The sequence below is a fragment of the Accipiter gentilis genome, chromosome 15 (assembly GCF_929443795.1).
Source record: "Accipiter gentilis chromosome 15, bAccGen1.1, whole genome shotgun sequence".
Taxonomy (NCBI): domain Eukaryota; kingdom Metazoa; phylum Chordata; class Aves; order Accipitriformes; family Accipitridae; genus Astur; species Astur gentilis.
Genome location: NC_064894.1, coordinates 3,044,246 through 3,062,373, shown reverse-complemented (window position 1 = coordinate 3,062,373; position 18,128 = coordinate 3,044,246).

Below are 18,128 nucleotides of genomic sequence, written 5' to 3'. Positions count from 1 at the left end.
ATTTCTAGCTTTTCTCCAAGAATGGCATTCTGATGAATCTGAAGTCAAGGTTAATTTTGTCATTAGCTTCAATGGAGACAGGCATTCACTGGAATTAATTCTTTGTAAAGTTTCATTCCCTACGGACCATGTTGCTTCAGTGATGCTGAACATGTGCCTCTTAACTATGTGTGTTGGTAGCAGCCACCAGACATTTTCTACGTAAGAGGGAGATGCCAGCTTCTTGCCCAAAGAACATAACAGATAAGCATGATAGGATCAAATGAGGAGATTCCTCAAGGAAGTTCCTGGAGTGCATTGAGGATAACTTCCTCCTCCAAGCAGTAGAGGAGAGGTGCTGTGTTGGACTTCTTACTCACCAACAAGGGTGGGGTAGCGGGGATGTGAAGATCAAAGTGAGACCTGGCTGCAAGGACCATGAGATGGTGGAGTTCAGGATCCTGAAGGCAGGGAGGAGGGTGAAAAGCAAGCTCACTACCCTGGACCTCAGGAGGGCAGACTTTGGCCTCTTCAGAGATCTGCTTGGAAAAGTCTCAAGTGATAAGACCCGAGGGAATGGGGGGGCCGATGAAAGCTGGTTAGTATTCAAGGATGACCTCCTCCAAGCTTGAGAGAATTCCTTCCCAACAAATACAAAGTCAGGCAAAAATGTCAGGAGGGCTGTGTGGAAGAATAAAGACCTCCTAGCCAGGCTCAAACACAAAAAGGAGGCATACAGAGGGCGAAAACAAGGACAGGTAACCTAGAAGGAATACAGAAACATTGTCTGAGCATCTAGGGATGAAGTTAGGAAAGCTAATGACCAATTATAATCAAATATGGCCAGGGATGTCAAAGATAGCAAAAAGGGCTTCTATGGGTAAGTAAGTGACAAAAAGAAAGACGAGGGAAAATGTGGGCCCGTTGCGCAGTGAGACGGGGGACCTGGTGACACAGGACATGGACAAAAGCTGAAGTACTGAATGCCTTCTTTGCCTCAGCCTTTGCTAGCAAGATCTGCCTTCAGGATTTCCAGGTCCCAGAGACCACAGGGAAAGGCTGGAGCGAGGAAGATGTACCTTTGCTGGAAGAGGATCAGGTCAGGGAATATTTAAACAAATTGAACATTCGTAAGTCGATGGGCCCTCATGGGATGCACCCATGAGTGCCGAGGAAGCTGGCCAGTAACTAGTGATGTACCCCAGGAGTCTCTACTGGGTCCAGTCCTGTTTAACATCTTCATTAGTGATCTGGTTGATGGGGCACCCTCTGGTTGATGGGGTGTACCCTCAGCAAGTTTGCAGAAGAAACAAAAATGAGAGGAGTGGCTGATCGGCCAGAGAGTCATGCTGCCATCCAGAGGGACCTGGTTAGGCTGGAGAAATGCGCTGACTGGAATCTCATGAAGGTCAACAAGGGGAATTGCAAAGTCCTGCAGCTGGGGAGGAAGAACCTCAGGTGCCAATATATGCTAGGGGCTACCCAGCTATTTTTGTCAACCAGCTTGGTAGAAAAGGACCTGGGGGTCCTGGTGTACACCAAGGCTGGGCTGCATTAGATAAAGTATTGCCAGCAGGTCAAGGGAGGTGGTCCTTCTCTACTCAGCACTGGCGAGGCCACACCTGGAGTACTGTGTCCAGTTCCAGGCCCCCTTAATACGAGAGAGACATGGACAATGAAGAGCCACAAAGATGATTAAGGCACTGGAGCATCTCTTATACGAGAAAGGCTGACACAGCTAGGAGTGTTTAGCACAGAAAAGAGAAGGCTTGGGGGGATCTTATCAATGTATACAAATACCTGAAAGGGAAGTGCAGAGAGGGTGCATAGAGCCGGGCTCTTCGCAGGGGTGCCCAGTGACAGGCCCAGAGGCAGTGGGCACACACTGAAACACAGGAGGTGCCGTCTGAACATCAGGGAACACTTCTTCACTGGGAGGGTGACCGAGAACTGGCACAGGTCGCCCAGGGAGGTTGTAGAGTCTCCATCCTTGGAGATATTCAAAAGCCAGCTGTACACGGTCTTGGGCAACCTGCCTGAGCAGGGGAGTAGGACCAAATGACTGCCAGAGCTCCCTTCCAACCTCAACCATTTTGGGATTTGGTGAGGAGTCCCTAAAAGCCCATTTGGATTTGCTTTTGGTTCTGCGCTATCTTGTAACATATATATGTATACATATACTTTGAAAAAAGTCATAGTCTTTTGTTGTAGAGTGAATTCAAACATTACTCTCTCATTCCTGTAGTCACCAAAGAAAAGCTTAAGCCTTTTTTCCTAATATTTCCACTCAAATTTTCAGTTTTGAAATTAATTAATATGTAAGCAGTGGCCTGTGTAGCAAAACTATACTGAATGCAACTTTTTTTCTTAAGCATAAGAAGAATGGCTACCTCAGAACTGAGATTCTCTACATCCACTCCATGGAGCACAATTAAACCCTTATTTGTAGTGTCTGCTTCTTCTTGGGTTGTATATTTCAGCTTGCCAGTTCAAAACCATATAAACCCTTTACTATTAATCCAGGAATAAGTTCTATTTCCCTAATAAAGTTTCATAGCACTTCCCAAATCTGTTTTCTTCACTATTTCTGCTTTTAGATATAATCACTTATCAGCTGTACCATTCCATTTTGTATTGTTTTCGCTATGTAGGGAGGTGTTGTTGAATGGCTATAATGTGCTAATTTTGGACTGCCACAATCTGCCATCCTTGATTACTTGCCCAACTAAGATAAACTGATAGAATTGTTGCAATTATACTTTTACAGAGACTTTCAGTAGCAGGAAGGGAGTAATTTCTGTTAGCAACGATTCTTGGTAGCAACACAGTCCCACTAACGCATATTAAAATAGGCTTTACTTGGGAGGAGTGGCATGATTTGTGCTTTCCTAGAAGTTTGAGGAATATAGGCACAGGCAGATAAAACCTAACGCAGTCCCACTAAGCAATAAATATCTTAAAGATAATATAGAGTATATATAGAATATATTTACTTAGTATTATGAGGAGATCAAGTTATTCCCGTAGGTCTTACACACTACAAGTTAGATAAGAGTAACAAAGGGCTAACAGTGATTAGAGATCGCAGGAATACACTGGTTTTACCTTTCCTCTCCAAAGGCAGGGTTTTTTTCAGGGTTGGGGATAGGGAAAGGAAGAGAGAGTGAGAGAAAAATATTGAATCCCAGACTAGGCAAGACCTAATGGTATAAGAGTATTCAGCAGGTACACTGAGGTTTGACTGAAGTCACTAGTCTGGGTTAAACAGAGTGGGGAAAAGACTGATCTATCCCTCAGGGCTAGGTCTGCTGTGTAGAGGGCTTGCATTCCTTCTCTGGTTTTGCCTAGAAATTCTATCCTTATTATACAAAAATCTACAGATGAGCTGTATTTTTTATTAATATTTTGTAAATGGTATTCAAAAAAAGGTATCTGCAAGTCCAGTTTCTGAACCGACGGTCTTATACTGCACATTGAACATTGGAGTAAGAAGACAAAAGGAACTATGCATTTGTTACTTAATAGGAAATAAGATCAAATGACAGCTGTTGCCCAGACAATTGAAGTATTCCATCTCTTCTTTGCTTGAGTCTTCACAGAAGAGTTAATATGACCAGTTATGTAGTACATTTTAAGTAGCAGGATAAGAGCACAGGTCAAGATATGGGAAAAAGAGAATAAGGAACGTTCCAAGAGTTTGTATTAGATCTATTCATCAAGTCAGCTCAGCCTAAGGAAATCTACCTTCGAGTATAAGTGCTCCCTGTAGTACAGACATATTTCAGCAGGAATCAAGAGGTAGAACTGACATTCTGTATTGCTGGAACCAAAGCAGCTGTTTGCCAAAGAAATAATGCCCATATCGTATCTTTATATCTTAGTCCATCTACTTTACATATTCATTGCCTAGTATTTCTTAACTGCATTAGTGAATGTTTTAGAGAGCAATTTGGATTAAAATTATATATGGAGCAAATTAATTGTCATTTACTCTTGCATTACAATGGTTGTATTATTACTGGAAATTCATTGCAGCAATTGAAGTTATTGGCTGGAATCAGTGTAGGGAGTAGAGTATCCTGTCTCCTGTCCAGTGGAGTACTCTGTAAAAAGCTTCCATTTCACCTCGCTGATTTTGACAAGAAATTCTATGCTCACTAAATAAGTCACATGAAAAGCATCAACAAAAATATTTTTATTTTTAATTTATACAAGATACTAAAAAGATATTTATGAATTTTAAACATAAATTCTATGTAATAAATAGGTAGATGGCAAAAGTTTTTTCCCTTAGGTATGTAGAAATGTGGTTGGGTCAATATATTGTGCAGGCTGAAAGATCACTGTTCAAGAGAGTGGACAGAGATGGAGGTCTAAGCGATAAATCTTCATTAGTAAATTGTTGTGGGAATTGTGGGGAATTATATGAATGTTTAAGAGATTACAGTGAGAGCCACTTAGAACTAACTATTGTATTATATAGAGGCTTGTCTTAAACAATGCTAGTCTGCTAATACACAAATCCAGAATAAAGCAGACAATTTTTGAGTGGCTTCTGACCACAAGATAGATCAGGAGTAAAATATGGAAACTAAAAATACATAATTTGGATGGGAGAGAAAGAAAAGAGATCCAGCTCTTAAGCTGCTTAAAAACATGGGATATGTTTAAAAAACTTTTTACAAAACATTAAAAAAATACAGAGCTGACATTAGTTTATTCCAAAGTATTTGATGTTTTCAGTAGCTTTCAGCAAGACAGGAAAAAAACCCTAAAATATAGATGAAGAGAACTTCACTTATTCAGAAGTGGGATACATGAGCAGTATGTTTTTAAGTACATAGTGAAAGGAAAGATAAAAACAAAGAAATTATGCCTAAGCTAGTTTTTACTAGCACTGGGTGAGTAAGCCAATTCAAACTGGTAAAAGCCAGCTAATTTGTTTTAAACATAAGAGATCACTGATTTGCTTTCATATCTTGTGAAGTACAGACTGTATTCTGACATTGGGAATATTACTTCAAATTCTAAATAGAAACAGAAAAAAATTTGAAGCAGAAAAGTATGTAGAGATTCATGTTACAATTTTCAAACAACAAAAAAGCACATATAACTGGTGATGGAAACAGTGGAACCCAAGACAATGTCCAGCAGGAAAGGTAGTGAGAACTGCAGTGATTTGCAGGATTTTTTTTACGAATTTGCAAGTGCCTGGAGAGGGTGGCAAACAGGACAAGGAGGATCTAAGCGACATCATTAGTTTAGAGGAGTAATTCACAGCAATCACACCCAACATTTTTGCATAAGATTAATAGACTACCAGCCTGAAATAAAATGGATTATTTGTTTGTTTCAAAGCTGGGCACAAATACATAAATTGATGTGGTGCTAGAAACAACGGCACCAGAACAATACTAGCAATAAATGGAACAGAGAGAAGAGAAAGTTTCCAGTAGAAGAGCATGTGAATTAATGGGTAAGTAAATCCTTCATTAAGAAAAAGTGGTTTAGAGAATCAAGGGACCTAGCAAAATGAAAGTTTTCAATATAGTGCAAGGCTAAAAGAAAAGAACCACTTTTTTTTTTTTTACATTTATTAAATTTCTTCTTACCTTAAGACAAACATTAAAAGATGTAGTAAATCAGTTTCCTACTCTAGGTGTGACAGAGCAAGAAGAGAATGTTAGCTAAGAGATGGAAATATTGAGACACTCAATTGCATACAGACTCAAGACATTCTAAGAAATATGCCTGCATACAGGATACTTAACTAGAAACTACCATTTGGATTATATAAATAGCACTAAGTTTGGTGTAGTTTTTTTCTTGTTATGTGGCAAAAAACAAAAGAGAAAATGAGTTTTTTTTAAAGTGATTTGAGAAAAAAACCCAATCATCTGCATTAAAGAGAAACCAACGTGTGAAATGCAATAGAAGGACTAAAACTGGTGGGGGGGGAGGAGTTAACACACCAAAGGGAGGAATATAGTCAGAGTAAGACTGAGAGTATTACTTGCCTGTTTTCTGAAAGAGATAAAGAGGTAACGAGTTTCGTCTGTATGGAGAAATAAGTAGGGTTTAGTTGCATTGCATCTGAGTGAATCTTCAAGCCAGGGAAACTATGCTACAGAGTTGTTAAATAGAAAAGCGATTGCATTTTTAATATGCGTTTGCAAGAACTAAAAGGAATTAATCAAATAAGCTACAATGCAAGCGAGCAAAAACTGAATGCAAATATGCTTAATGTTTTAATTCTTACATATAAAAACTTCACTATCTTTTCTTTTTTTGTGGGTGAAATGTATATTACCTGAAACTGACTCCAAAACACCAGCATCATAGGAAGAGGGTGAGCAAATAAGAAGAGATTGCTTTTCTTCAGCACTGTTCTTGATTTCCCCACAAGACAGTTGTGGACTGAAAAAGCGTAGTGGAGCGAAGTACCGAGCTAAATGTTGTACACATCAGTGTAATAAGAGAGATCTCTTGGGTCTGGGGATTGATGTGAAGTGTGATTGCCAGATCTACTCCACAACGTGAAACTTCGGAGAAAGCAATTAAGGTTTTACCACAGAGTTGTGAATGATATAGCCTCATTAAAGAAGTATTTTTTAAAGAGGATAAGATTGCAATTGCTGAGAAAAATATATGAAATGGAATATACTGTGGTCATTAACAGATTAACATGAAAAAGATCATTTGGGAGAGGTCAATGTAAAACAATGGTTTCTTGAAGAAAAATAAACTATTTTTATATATAGTAACTGAAAAAAAAGAAAAATAAATTCATGTAGTACCTCTTGTCTCCCATTTTCGGTTCCTTGAAATAGCTGGAATACAAAGTAGTGCCTCTCTTCATTGTTAAATCTGTCTTTCTTAAGCATGGAAAAATACTTACATGTTTGACATAGTGATGCACAGTCACTGGACAGAGTTTATAGGGCTTGAATTTCAATCACTAATACACTTTCCTATCCTTAATAAAAAAATCTGATTAAATACAAAATCAAAATAATAATAATAATGAATAAATAAATAAATAAAGCGTGGAAGTAAATTGTAGCATCAGAATTCCTTGATTCTGCAATTCAATGCAATTGAATTACAGAATGGCTTTAACAAAACAAAATGACATTTTGATCATTGGGCTCTAGGCCAAAGATTAGCATCACTTACTGTAATATTGATGTTTCGGGAAGAACCACAGGTAGCGCAGGGTGTTCAGGCTACATCTGTACTAGCAAATAAAGCCGTGCCAGGCTCTGGATTGCTCCCGTGTGCTGGAGCTCCATGTCCGCTCTGATTAGTCGTTGGAGTGGTTCTGGCCCTAGGCAAGGCCACTGAGCCCGGTCTAAGGCATAACCTGTGCATGATTCAGGAGTCTGCCCGGGGACAAATGCAAACAGGCATTTTGGATACGGAGTCTGTGAGGGAGTGAGAGAATTTCCCGTATTTCTAAGAAATTTCCCTTAAAGCTTTTTTTTCCACTTCTGAGAACCTAGGTATGGCAGAGCCTGTATAATGCTGTATTATATCACTGTATTATAGATTACTGTATTAAGATTATATTAATAATAATGTATTAGAATACATTATGTATATCACTGCATAATAGTGAACCCATTGTCCTTTGATAGGGTGAGGTCATTAAGGAAGAAATGGGAAGAGACCTTTATCACACTAAGGACAAAAATGGTTCAGTAATAACTATGTACATACCCATATTGGTTTAAAGTAAAAGGATTTTGTATTAGCTTTATTTCAGATTAAATGCATATTTGGGTTTTTTGGTTCTTTTTTTCTGAATGGATAAGCATTCGGTCATTCTTGTAATAATCATTTAGCATCCAAAACTGCCTTCAGTATAAGTTCATTAATAATAAGGCCAAAAGAACTATTGCAATCATCACATCTGACATTCTGTTAAACACAGGACAGACTTTTATGTAGATTTGGACATAACAGTTCACACAAAGCTCTGAAGGAGAACAGTTTTCTCTGGTGAACACACAGAAAACAGATATTGGGTAATTCTGCACAGATGGTAGGTCATTTTATTTTGCTTGCAGTGCTCACTTAGGCTCATAATACTGTAATCTGTTTCTTCAAAATTCTTGCTTTGTCTGGCTTTGTGCGATCAGTCAATCTTTTGTTTAACCATCCCCCTGAAATTATATGCTACCAAGAAAGCAGGTAGCTGACAGTCACAGTAAAGGTGCTGCCTGCTTAAAAATAAATGCAAATGCCTTTCCCATAAAATTCAGCCTAGGCAAAATAAAATATTTCTGCACAGTCCAGTATCTGAATTTGTAAAACACCTGGAAAAGGAGTGTGGCTAAATGACTCCAATTTACAATTGTATCACCTTCTTTAACGTAGGAATTTTTCTTTTTTTCTACAGCAATTCCTCTAGACCCCATACTATTCCCTTCAACTGTTTTTTTTCCTTCACATGAGCCAAATATATTTATCTGCCTTGCTGTTATACCAAGCCTATGTACTGTAGCTGTAGAATTATCTTTGTCTTTAATGTGTAATTTCTTTTGCAGTCAAGTGGAATAATTAGTTCCTTTTCTTCAACAGATGAAGCTTGTCTCATCTCCACTGCTTTAAAATGGAGCTCTCTCTAGCTGAAAATGCCTTCTTGACTGATGTAAGGGTCCTTGGTTGTTCCACAGCTCTGCAGGAACTCATAATATCAAGATTTCTCACCTCACTGAATACAAGGGATTTTTTTTCTTTTCCCTGTCAATGGTATTCTAGAGAACTTTAAAATTAATACATTCTTACTGCATATCAGTAGAAACTTTAACTTGGAATATTCATAGAATGCTTTCAGCTGGGATTGTCAAGAGTATAAGCTTTGGTTTAGGTCTGTTGCTACTGATTCCTATCATTCCTTCTTTATTCTCAAGAGTTACATTATGGTGCTTGCACTTTGAACAGTATGTCATTCGTACATATCATCCCATTTAAATATTACACCTATCACTGGGATAAAATACTGCAGAATTTCATTAGAAGTGAAGAATGTGTGGTTTTACATTCAGCAAGGGTTGTTGTTGAAAATCTTTGTTACACTGGAATTAATTTTCATGCCAGAACTGTTACTGAAATAAGAAGTCCCACTCAAACAAGTGCAGATTTGGTGAATCTTGTCTGAATCTGATCTGCATCTACTTTTTTTTCAGGAAAGAAGAGAATGTTTCAGCCTTACTGTAACTGGATTAAATTTAGGCTCTGCAAAAAGATAAAGGTGAAATAATCGTCTAAATTTCAAAGTTATTGGGCTGCTAGCATATGCTGTATGCAGATCAAAATCTTGATCAGGACAAATTCTAATCAATGAAGAAAATGCTAGTACTACCTTAGCAATGTCTTTTGCATAATATTGTGAAATTGGAAAAAGGTATAAGAGTAAATGTAGAATCTCCAAAATGCTACATAATTTCATTATATTGCAATCATGAAAGAAAATTTAAATCTAAGCCAGAACAGGACTTTCCTTTAGTTTTTGCTTCTCCCCCCCCCCCCCCCCCCCCGCCTCCAGTGTTAATATTATGCAATCAACAGAGGAAGCTGAAAATAAGGAAAATAATATAAAGCCAAATTTGATATAGTGAGGAAAAAAAAGATTTTTTTTACATGCAAATTAAAGACAAAGATTGCTATTGGCAAATTCAGAGACAAATACTTTTATCTCAAGAAAAAACCAACCAACCAAAAATCAAGCACCTAACCCTCATGAAGCAAACCTCAGAATGAACTAAACTCAAATGAAGAAAAGTTATGGATGTGACCTTCAATTTACCTGTTATTAGTTCAACTGCTAAAGTAAATATTGCGAGAAATCTCACTAAAAGAAAAACTTAAAAGTAGGCTTCTGAAGTAAAAGAACATAATTTTCAAATCAATGTGAATTGTGAATGAGATTGACCGCATCTTCAAACATTCCAAAATAAACTATATTCACAGTAAACATATTTAATATTTACTCAGACTACATTATAAATTCTGCAATTATAGTATCAATTTATCAACAGAGAGATGGAATGCAATAGACCATGGGAGATATTAATTAAAAGCCATCTCTTAATTGTATGCTAAAAAGTGTAAGACAGACGCTACTTTCCCGAAGGCAGACGGAGGATTGTATTTACAATTCAGTTATGGACAGGTGCCCAGATTTTAGCTTATCTATCATTTGCTACATGCTGAGTTTGTTGCATACAAGCTGCCATTACTAATAGTTTGGGAGAGAGCCATGAAATTTCAAGTACCGTATATTTCAGGTCAGAGCACAATCTAGTTAATGTCATCTGAAATACATCCACCATTCCTCTGCTTAATAAAGCCTGCTGGTGACCAACTGAACTGCAACATTGGTTTACTTCTCTTTGCTCTTTTTGGTGTATGCTGAAAGTATTTTTTTGCGTATGCTGTAGAAACGCAGTTCTATTTCTTGTCTAAAATCCTTTAATTTCTAGTATGTCTGTAACTTCACTTTCAATACCATTCTTTACACACACTGTCCAGGTTACACGCACTGTGCAGCATACAATTCCACAGATGGCAGAAAAAACAGCTTTCATTTCACATAACATGTCATGTTCGGAAAAAAATAAAATAATCTGCTCTACATTCAGCATCAAATCTTTTGAAATAAGTTAGAGCACATCTACTTTTTGGCTTTTCATGTGTACTGCCTAGAACTGAAGGGACACTGCAATGGATCGCTGCAAAGAGGATTGGATGCTACACTTCAGAGTTTCCATTTGCACTTTAAGGTCAGTGAATTGCTGGCTTGTTTAGAAAGCGCAGATTTGGTATTATTGTAGTGACAATTTCAGCACAGAGGGATGGAATTTAGATACTTTTATCTGCAAAACCAGTTTGTTTGTTTGTGGAAGAGCATTCCCAAAGCCATAACATTACACTGGAGAACTGAAATTATTACTTTTATACATTTTTTCTAAGTTGTAAACCATGGTTTTTCAATAGTAATTTGGTTCCATTTGAATCTATCAGATTTGAAAGCCTAGGGCTGGAGCCTAAAGATTCAGAATAGCTTCAAGTTTTTTGTAGACATTTGTTTTAAGTTTTCATTTGTCATTTCATTTAGCAGACTAGAAGCAGCAAATGCTCATTTAAACTAGCAAGTGGAATAATTCAATAAAGAAGTATTAACAACCTTGACTAAAAGAAATGACAGCTCGCATGCCAAGGACTTTTAATTTACCAAGAAATGGAATTTTTGTGTGAAGTTCTCAAACCATTTATTTTCTTACTGTCTTCTATAAACATATGTCCATACCCAGCTTTATCTTAACTGTACTTTGAGAGCCCAAATTTTGCCCTGTTTTCTGAGATGCAATGCTACCAAAAATCTGTGGCTTATCTTTGCACTGATTGCAGTACACCTGTATGACTTGTACGTGCTGAATGGGATGTAGCTATTAATTGTTCCCATATGATTATGGAAGAATTTAGAACTCTTAGAACTTTTTCTTTTTTTTTTTTAACTTGTAACCTCTATATTTTAAGAAGTCAGAAAATAAAGCATGGTTAAGAAATGTATGCTTACTCTGTTGGGTATTATTACAGTACATTGGGAAATAACCTCTCTGACATACTCGCCCTTGGAGATCTTAGATACACACACATGGACTAACGGATATGCCACAGGACCTGTGAAAGACCTGGCCCTTTAGGAAATACTGACCAAAGGCCAGTTTGGGTATACTACTGCATCTAAACCTGTAGATGCTTACTCTAAGGCCGCTGAATCTAACCTTCCTCAGGAGCCTAAAAGGGCTTGCACATCCAGGAAAGACTGATTTTGTTGAGAAACTGGGTCTGTAAGAGCCTAAGCCACAATGACTGAGTGAGATACTGGCTTTACATCAGTAATAACTGAATCCTATTGGCAGCCAAGAATTTGGTTAAAGCTGTCATGCCATGCAGTGATACCATTATTATGCTTAGGTCAGTCTTGTCACGCACAAGCACTGTCTTTTTGTAGTAGAATTAAAACTCCAGGGAGCGATGATAAGCGACTGCATGATTTATTTCCATTTTTAGTGTTCACCTTTTGCATATTAAAAGAATTCATCAATAGATTTTTAAAATATATTTTAATACCATTAAAAGGATACTATTAGAAACGTAAGCAGTATGCAGGTAGTGTGATAGAATTGTAACAAATATCCAGATACTGTGCTAACACATTAACACTGACGATAAAATTTATGCTCCTAAGCGTGGATGACTTGGTCTGGATAAAGCTAAATTTTCACCCTCTCATGGTCTGGTCAATGATTAAATACTACCGGGAGTGCCTGAGGAAGCACTAGAAATTAATATAGCCTTTTGCCTTTTCTTGCAGGCACACACGCACACAAGACATACTACCCTGTTGTCTTACTATGAGCCATCATTTGACTATTTTAGACCTACTGTCAAACGAATGATGCTGTTTGTTTTGTTGCAGGTTTAGGAACGCAACCTTCGGCCTTCTGCGGTGGGTTAGCCTTGACTGACAGCCAAGTTCCCACCCAGCCGCTGGTGCCCTCCACTCCTTCAGCAGGACGGGGTGGGGAGAAAATAGAACAGGAACGAGAGACCTTGTGGGTTGAGGTATGGACAGGGAGACCACATCCCAATTGCTGTTGTGGGCAACACAACTCGACTTGGGGAAGATTTACTCTAATTAAAATGAAAATGTAATTACTAGTTCGGGTAGTGGGAAACAAAAATAATCCCAGTAAAACAGCATCTTTCCTCTCCCTTTCACTGGGCTTGAGTTCAGTCCTTCACTCCAGACTCTGCTACCACCCCCTCAAACAGAGTCTGCAGTTAGTCCGTAGCAGTTCGTCTCTGCTGCTCCTTCCTCCTCACTTTTCCCGGCCTCACCATCCTCTTCTCCACTGGCTGCCGGGGAACCTCTGCTGAGGTGACTGGAGCCCCTCCTTCCCCCCTCCTCCTCCTCCTCCTCCTCCTCCTCCTCCTCCTCGTTGATGCTGGCAGGGCCGTTTCTCACACTTTTTACCTCACTCCTGACCACCCGTGTCACGTTTCTGCCCTTTCCCACCCAGGTTTTCCCCCCCCACCACCTTGGCTGCGGGGCTGAGCCGTGCCCGGCGGTGGGCGGGTTGGAGCCGGCTGGAACCGGCTGTGTCCGGCGCGGACCCTCCTCACAGAGGCCGTCTCTGCGGCCCCTCACCGCCAGCCCCGGGGCACCCGCACCCCGTAGAGCCCTCATAGCGTGAAATAACTTGTAGAAGTGAATAAATTATTTTTTTGAAGTTGTTTTAGACTTCTTTTTGTTCTCACCTGAATGGCCTTTTCCTTGCTAGCTTGACCCCACCTGTGGGTGTTACCCACTTTTACAGGCTCTTCCAAGATCGTAGCCTTGAGAATTTTTTAAGTGGCTAAAATTTGTAAAAATACTATCAATGCGTAACTTCCATATAATATATACCATAATAAAAAATAAAGCACCAGATAATGAAAGCAAGTTCTCTATCATCATTTTATAGCTTGTTATAAAAAAGGTCTGCTGATAAAAAATTGAAGATTATATCAGAAACCACTGGCACAAGAAAAAGCAGAGCTGGTCCCCTTCATAGTGCTCAAACCTCTGTTCTATGCAATAATCCAAAATTATTATTTAAGTTTATTCTCCATTGAAGCATCCTGCTTAAACTCCTTCACTCCAAGCCTGTTCATGTGTCACAGAAAGTACAGTACAACATTTTCAAACCATTCAGAAGTTTCTGCATTTGAAAAGAAAGCAGTTCATTTTTCACTGGCTATTCTGGAGCATTATACATTGAAGTTCAACAGTCTAAATTGAACTAAATCCCTTTCTCATCTTAAGTTCAAGTGCTGCACAGGCTGGTCTCTTCACTAAAAAGTTGGCTGGAATTTACATGTTCCTCTAAAACATTTTATTAGACTCATTAAAATAATAAGCCCTGATAAATTCAGAGTAAGACTGCAGTCTGATCATTGATAACCTCCTTCTGGACTTCACAGCTTAAAGCTGTTAAGGTGTCATAACTTACCGAACGTGCTCAGGGAGCCTTGGATCCTCCCCTGGAAGACGCCGGGGGAAACTAAATCAGCAGCTGCTACTTTTTCATCTTCATGCTTGGCTGCTGTCAAAACAATCCCTATATAAAATGGGATTTTCCAGCCAGGTGGCCACCAGGAACTGTCGGTCTCACAGGCCCTCTAAAGTCAGAACTTAGAGCATTCAATTAAGACAGCTTTTCACTATGTTTTATAGCACTTTTGTGACTGGATTATAACTGTGTTATCAGTGAAGTTTCTTTATATTGCATTAATTGCTTACTCTAAAGTTGAAACTGCTGTGAAGTAACTGTTTTATGGAAATGCTAGCACCTATTTTATTTTCCATCAGAGGGACTGGGCAGTAGGTAACATCTTATATTTGTCAACACTGTTGGGATTGACAAGTAAGTAGAAATCCAAAACACCTAGCAACTCTTTTGTGAAGACAGCTCAAGGTTTCTTTGGAAAAGAGACCTTTGAGGAGAAGATGTTTGTTAATTTCAAGAAACATTTCACATCAATGAAAAAAAAAGAGACTTATATTGTCATAGAAAGACACTATAACAGATATCATCCAAACCTTTTCATTAGACAAAAAGTTACATATTTTATACAGTCGTATTGCTGTAAAACAACTACTTAGTAGTACTTACCTGTTTCTCACCAAACAAGGGAAGCACAAGAAGGTAAATTGCATTGACTTTTTCTTTTCTTTTTTTTTTTTTTTTCAGTCAAATAGAGTGAAATGAAAAAAAAATGCTAAAAAGAAATGGCTTCCATTGACTTCATGCAAGAGGCGCAGCAGGAATAGCAAAGCTCTAATCCCTTAGTACCAGGAATATTACACATACAAACAGACATTTCAAAATACTTCAAATTGGGATGACAAACATGGTATTCCTTTTTTAAAAAACCTGCTATAGTTGACTTGCTTAGATAAAATAATTTAAGAAAAATTTAATTCATTTCTTTAATGTATGCAAGTAGATGAGAAAGGTAGGAGAAAGGAGCATAAACTCATAAAGTCACACTGATTAGGGATCAGGTTACTACAACAGGTTAAATGTCAATGTAGATTTCTAAACCCTAGAGCTTCCTCTAAAAAATTTTTCTCTTCCTCAGCCTGAACAGTAGCTGACATCAGCTGAGTTAATTCTTTTTTTTCTTTCATCTAGTCTGGAACCTTGAATACAAACATCTTTCATAACCATCTTCGTCTTTATAACCATATGATATCTAAAGAGTCATGAAAATCTACACATAAAACTCTCATCAACATTAGGGTGAAAGGCTGATTTTAAAAGTTCATGAATTACCTTCCTCCCCCACCAATCGTAATCTTAAATCTCTGAGCTTACAAAACAGAGTTGCATCAAGGCATTATGTGGAATGCTGGGTTTTGGTTTATTCTTTAAGGAACTAGAGAAATGCACAAAGTCCACAAAATCAGCAAAAGTCTCCACAGGTTTTAGTCCTACGTTGACTGGTCCAACAGAAAGTTTAATGACCATTAAAAAAATATTTCATGAGATCAGTTCTTCAACTACAGCACTATCAAGCAAAACAAAGTGAAACTTTGAGTGTCTCTTTCCTGAAAACAGTCTTGCAATTAAAAAAAAAAAAGAAAAGTTGATTTGATTACTAGTTTATTAGAAAGGCTTCTGATATATACTAAAACAAATACTCAGCTTGTTAGCGTTAAAATATGAATTTAACAATTGATTGAGAAATAGAACAAATCAAAACTTCAGAATTTTAGTTACCCAGCTAAATGTAGGTAGGTTTTTTTTTCTCTCTGATGGAAGGATTAATTAATTTTTAGTGCCCTGGTTTTCAAACTTGCTCGTATTAGCTTTTAACAAGCCCACCTCCTCCTTTCCAGTCCTCTACTTCCAGTTCCCAAGTTACTAATAGAGGTTGTTTTGAAATTATATTAAGGAAACAAGTTAAAATATCTCTAAGTTGCCTATATATAACAAGAAATATAGTTTATTTCCTTTTTTTCCCCCATTTACATCTTAGTGCTGAACCTTATTAATCTATCCACTCCAGGTAATTTTTCTGATTTGCTTCCTCCAGTGTGTAGCATTTCTATCAAAAGCTAATAGCAGCCATATAGAAAATTAAATTTACCAGGCAATCCAAAGCAGCTATACAGGGTGTATGAATTAAATTTTTTAGTTTGAAAACATCTCTCAATATACATGTTGTTTTGGTATACTCTGCAACAACTTAGAAATATCTTTGCTTGAGGACAAGTGGTAGTGTGACAAGCTTGACTTCCTCAGTCAGTCTTGTTTAAACTACAGATTAAGACTGCTGTAGAAATCCAGCTACCGCATATACAGCCATAACTCATTTTCTGCTCACCTCTCTCTTGGAACCTTCTTACACAGGTGCATGAAACAATACTCATACTCTTTCTTGCTGTTTTGCTCAAATATTTTTTTTTTTTTTTTGATATGGAAGCAATATCAAGAAAGAAGTCAAGGCACCAGAAAATGAGACCCTACAGCTAATAAGTCCAATTATCTTAATACTTTTGGTTTCAGCAGTTTGTGACTACAATGTGGAATTCTCTAATACTTCATACAACAATCTTGTTTATGATAACTACCTACACCTTCTCTAGTTTTTCAAAGAAATATTTGATTTGCATGTGGAACTTCTGCCCTAGTACCAGAACTGAAAGAGAAAATTAGTGAGCTTAGGTGGCCAATTTATAAACTGATGTACCGTTATAGTCATTCACTGAAACTGGGATGAAGCAAGCTGTTGCACCAAAGCAACATAATTTGGATTAGCTGAAAACATCATTGACAAAAGATTAATGACGTTTTGTCTTTTTCTGTCCCAGACAGTTAAATAATTTTATGCAGATTCATGAGATAAAATTATCATTTACTACAGAGCATTTTAAAATACACTGTATGTGTAACTTCCTATCATATTAACTCCACAACCAATATTATTTATTATAATAAAGTCAGTATGAAAAAAGCCATATGAGCAGATTCTTGTGGATTCCTCTCCATTTTTCTGCACAGTAATTCTGCACTCTTGTGAAAGCCTCCTGAAAAAAGGGCAACTTCACAGCTCCTCCAGAGGCTTTTTGTGGGACCATACTCTTTTCCTACCACTGCATCTTTGAGAGAATAAATTAAACAAAGCATTGCTGTATCACGTGGGATTTTTCACATATAAATACAATTAGTTAGGATTACAAGGTTCTCCAATAATAGAAACAAGTAGTAAAAACGCCAATGGTAATTAGGGACAGGTTTTTCAAAAGCCTGTTGACTTTGTCATTGCTACAGCTCATATGTGTTGTGGCGCATATAGCAGAGGTTGATACGGGTGGGTAAAGTATTCTGTAGCGTGATTGTCCAGACAAGATGGTGTACTAGAACAAACTACAGCTCTGCCCATGCATCCAAATGCCGGTGAAATGGGAAATGCAGCCTATAGATTTACAGGGACAACAGCTGATTACAAAGAGAGGTAACGCTCTGACTGAACATATTATATAAGCAGGAGAATTAGATACAAAAGACACAATTTAAAATAGCATGGAGTTCAATACAATACATTTGAGGCAAAATTGTGTTTAAACTGAACAGCATTAACATCCCCCCCAGGCACTTACATGTCTGAGATGCACAGCTTTCCCATTTTAAACTCTTGAGGCACCATACAAACCAAATGAAGAAAGTGATTGGAAAAAGCCAACACAAATTTACCAAAGGCAAAGCATGCCAGACTAACCTGATCACTTTCTATAAAAACTTAACAGCTTCTGTCTAGCAGGTGAATTGTTAGAAACAAATGTTCTGTTCTTATATAAGTGAGTTCAGCAATTAAAAAAAGAGAGTGGGGAAAAATATTTTGCATTGTGTAGTTCAGAGGATGATTTTCAGTATGTTTTGTAAACTTTAATAAGCGATGCAACAACCATGTGAGTAATGCATAATTATGACCATTAGAAAAGAATAACAGCCTAATGTGAGATGTCTGTTTTGAAAAGAGTTGTGTTAACATATAGGGGACTGCTGTTTCTGTGGATGGAGCATATG